This window comes from Pinus tabuliformis, chromosome 9 (genome assembly GCF_031772625.1).
Source record: "Pinus tabuliformis cultivar Carrire ecotype Pingquan chromosome 9, CPIR1, whole genome shotgun sequence".
NCBI classification, from domain to species: domain Eukaryota; kingdom Viridiplantae; phylum Streptophyta; class Pinopsida; order Pinales; family Pinaceae; genus Pinus; species Pinus tabuliformis.
Genome location: NC_142307.1, coordinates 1,297,411,621 through 1,297,416,677, shown reverse-complemented (window position 1 = coordinate 1,297,416,677; position 5,057 = coordinate 1,297,411,621).

Below are 5,057 nucleotides of genomic sequence, written 5' to 3'. Positions count from 1 at the left end.
AACACATCTCATTACGATATTTACAATAAAAACCATATATACATATATAATAGAAACTCATTTTCTTTAACCAAAAAATAAAGAAGGTGTTGATAGGCTGGAATGTATGGCCAATAGCTAGGGGGTCTCCCTAGTGTGAGGTCCCAACTAGACCTCACATTGTTTTGGATAAGAGCCCCATCCGATATGTGGACCCAATTGCCATCATGTATGTTTGCGCTCTTGGTTGTTAAATTAAAAGGTGCCAAAGTGAAGGAAAGAATGAAATGCCGAGACAATGAAACAAAATCAAAACAAGACTAACAAACTACAGAAAGAGGTACATGCAAGTCACAACAACAATAAGAAGAAGTATGCCATGAGAAGGATCAGTGAGCCAAACCCAATCAGACATACATGATCAAGAACATGCCAGAGGCTAATTAAATTAGTTCACAATAGATCACCAACATGGTGAGAAATAAGTAAGCACAAATTCGAAAGCAAACATACATACGACAAATATGAACCAGTCCATATCATATGACATGTATGAATGCACACATACAAACGCAATGGAAATATCAGACAACCAATACAAACACTATGAACAATCATGGGAATTAGTGCCATAAATGAAGAACATCTTATTATTCTTGTTTCAAATATAAGTACATATACTTCAATTCATCAAATCTTAACAGTGGAACATGGGCTTCTCATACCACTACCCAATGCAAAACCCTAGCCTCATTATATCTCCTCCTACTAGCTACCAATAGCTGAGTGCCTCTAGCTCTTAAGCACAAATCAAATATATAGTCCTAGCCTAAACTCAAGTGTTAAGGTCCCCTACAATGAGGCATGAGGGTCTATTTATAGAGTGAGGAGGGTGACCTTTCACCTACTCCTATGACCTTTCATCTACCCTCATGACTCTTGATATTCATCACTCTTCTCTTGTTTCCATTGACTATTATGTGCCCCAATTAGTCTATGCATGGTTGTGATGCACAATATGTACATATGATAGAAGAGAGGTTGTAAGGATAATAAAGAAGGTTCTGAGAAACCCTAAGATTTTGTTTCCAATGTTGTAGTGAGACCATGGAGACTGGCATTAACTATTGAACTCCCTGCTATTGCACCTTGCTTGCATCCAAACGTCTTATGTTGTTGTCTTATTGATATTGCCAACAAGTTTTAGGAGCTTGGGAGGATCTAGTTTCAATATTTTCAAAACCCTGGCTGCAGCTTCTGTAGGAAGCCCTAATTCCTTCACATAGCCCAACATCATTGTTCCTTTTCTTCCACCTGCAAGAAAATTTCAACAATGAAAGAGAAAACATAATTGAACCCCTGCACAATCCCCTTTGATGCAACTATGTTGTTAGGGACACTGGCTTTTGTAGGGTCTCTCTACGCTTCTTCAATCATGTTTTTTCCATGGACCTACTATGGAATAAGTGTTAAATTTAGCTCCATTGCTTTGCAGAGACAATGGGCATAGTACTGTAAAAAAATGGATCATATCATTTGCTATGTCTTCGAGCTTCCTTAGCCGATTTCGACCATTAACCATTGTTGGTAAGAGCCTCAGGGTTTTGATCACTTCCGTCTAAGTTTTTCTAAGTTGGTACATGAATCATCCACCTCTTTAATCACTTCCCATTCCCAAATATTGAGATAGGAGATAGAGGTATGCCCTAGTGGCTCTGTAAAGACAGAACATGAACAATCTGTGTCAAAATTTTCAAGACCTCCATCTTAAGGCTCCAAACAACTAGGTCTTCTAAAGGAACCAAAGGATAAAATGAAGGACAATTGTTCCAAATATGCTTTAACATTGGAATCATTAATCCCCTAGTTTTTAACTCAAAACATCCATTACTCTCAAGGTAGCTATGAAACTATGAAATATCACTGAAACTCATCATTGCATAGACATTGGGGGTGGAGAGTGCGTATAAACAAAGAGATGAAATAGGTACTAATTTAGGCTAATATTGTCATTTAAATACCCACAAAGGTGCCAAACACCTTAATTCTACATGAACATCATTCATGTTTGTTTAATCACTTATCAATTTTAAGAGCATTGGCATCATTAAGGCCACTTGGCCAATCAATAATATTGTGCAATAGAAACCCCTCTCATGTAAACTCTTATGCAAATCTTTACGTGTGGATCTTCCCATGATTGCATGATCCAGGTGGATGTGTTCGGCCACCTGTATATTCCACTTGGACCCCCAACACTGTCTCTTTCAGTTTTTTAGTTTCCTTAATTATAGCACAATTTACTATTTTTGGCAGTTTTTCAGGTCCTGAACTTCCGGAGCCATTTTGAGGCCCTCTAAGGAGGTATTTTGTGCGTCAAATGGAGATTGTATGCCAAATATACAACCCCGTGAAGTTGATGTATCAATTTACCCAAAAATGGACCACAGTTTGGTGCTTCATCTCCTAGGGTTAGGTTTTTGGATGGTTAGGGTTTTCCATTGTTTCTCAATAATAAATAGGCCTTTGAGTCTCATTGTAACACAGTTCAGAGGCATTTAGCCACCACATCTCTTCTCAGAGATAAGCTACCATCGCCTGAGCTAGTTTATTTCCATTCTGTATGTAATCATATTTCAGTTCTTTGGTATTAAGGAAATGAAGTGTTATTTCTGCTGCATTTTTGTGTTTATGGTTATATATGTAATTTGTTGCGCTCTTTTTTAAATTAGGATCATTGCAGCAAAAAGTTGTGTACAACTCTCTTTTCTGTAGAGGAAACTATTGGAGAGATGCAACATTTTGTTATTCTTGACAATGTTGTTTTACATATAATTTATGTTGAATCCTAGCGATTTCGAATAGTCCCAATAGGAACTCCCTATTAATCGTTATTTTAACTAAAACAATTTCCAATCCTGAGAAGTCGCAAGTTAGGCATGCGAACTAAGGATTGGCACAAGGAGGATGTGACTAGCAAGTATAATTGTGAACTCTTAATGGGGATGCAACCTTGTGGGATAGCGACTTGCAGAAAGGTCGCATAATCGCAGTATTCTGTAGGTCACATTTTCTAGTCATTTTATGGGATTCTAAAGCGCGAATTTGTGACTTGGATAAGGGTTGTAAATAAATGATGTGACTTTGGTAAGTCACATATTCACAACATTCTATGGGTCGCATTTTTTGGTGGCTTGTCTGAGGTTTTACAATGTGACTTCACGACCTATGGACAAGGTTTTGATTTTTGTGACTAAACAAAGGTCACATAGTTGCGCTTCGGTGGAGTTCACATTTTTTAGTTTCTCCTTTGATGTGATTTTTCAACTTCTTGTCGCCACTTCTTCACACTATGATTTGTTTATGCAGAGTTGCGGCATGACATGCTGATGCATCGTATGTCTACCTATGCTCAAGCTCAGTTTTCTTTGTGTGACTTTGGTGAATTCTCTCGTCAGTCACCTCGTCAAACATAATGTCCCTCTTTAGTCATCAAATGAATAAATCTCTAGAGCTTACTGATGTTAAAACACCTTCTAGAGGATATAATATTTTACAGGGTAATCGTTGTTATATCTAGATCCACTAGATGCAAAGCCACACCATTGAAATCATTACTTATGTAACAAAAATAAATGCAAAGCACTCAAATGGCTCTTTTGGATCACATTCGACATAGAAGTAGGTTAGTTGATGATTAAAATCATAACTATGGATGACCCCATGGATCGGACAACTCAAATCACCAAGGATAGGACCCTTACCAGTACCCAATCGCCATGGAAGACAGTCATTGTTTCACTACCCCTTTTTGGTGAAAATTATGTAGAGTTTAACATATTTGGGTGCCTCAACTCTCCAAGGAATGCTCTCCCTTTTATTTGGTGGAATATCTCAAAGATAAGCCATATGATCATTACCATAACTGACCAGAAGATTCATGCTTAATAGATTGAAGATGTGATTATGCAACTTAAGTAGGGGTCGCCTGGTCACATTGCAAGATGGGTCACATCCATTGGGTGCATAATTCAAGCTTCACACTACGACTTGGAGACTAGTAGAAGAGGCTGTGAATTTGCAACTTATGCAGGTTGCGTAATATCAATTCCAGCCAGGTCATGTTTAACTCGAGAGTGTTATGGGTTGGGAGTGTGATATGCGACCTCGCGCAATCACACTCCAAAAATCTGGTGCAGATAAATCAATTGTATCTTTATTATATCGAATAATGGAAGCCCATAAGTAGCTTTTTCACTCAATACAACACTGACTATCAAGGGTCACATCCTCCATGTCCTTAGACATTGTAGTTTGAGCTACAATGCACATCACATTTCCAGTCTTTAGCAGTGGCACCATTTTACGAATCTAGCCCAATTGAACCTTAGAAATGTAGTGCCAATCGCAATTTTAGAAAGATGCTAGACTTGGGAAATGGATGTCCACATCCTTTCCCTTTGTAAATATATCACCCTATCTATCATTGATTTCTAGTCAACGGGTCTTTGTTCCTTATGCATCAGCATCATCATAGTCTCAAAATATGGGCCTATGCTTGCCTTTAAGTATGCCTTTCCTTCTATTATCTAATCTGGCCAAGCTAATTTTGTAAATTTTTGAAAGGCACATTAGAATACATGCAGATGCACAGAAACTATGGACTTGTAATTGTTGCCTACACTGTGATCAACATTTGTGGGGTTGGATGGAGAATCAGTTTGGCATTGAATAAGATTCTTTTGAATGGGACAACAGTGGAGGGAGGTATTGGATCTATACAGGCTGGGCTTATTTTATAGTTGCTACTAGAATCCTCTCTCACTGTGGAATTACTGACTAATCTTGCAATTAATAATTTTCTCTTGATTGCTTTCTTTATCAACGTTCTCTTTTGGGAAATTGTCCTCAATCAAAACCAAGAAGGTTTTCAAATTCCTTGTAAACTATATATAACACGTCTCCATGCAATATGGTCCCAACGCTATGCGTATGTTGATGGGATGCGTCGGTGGAATGAGAGCAGTGTCGCCCATCTCATGTACTCTCATTCTGTGTATACTTGAATTTGTTTTTTG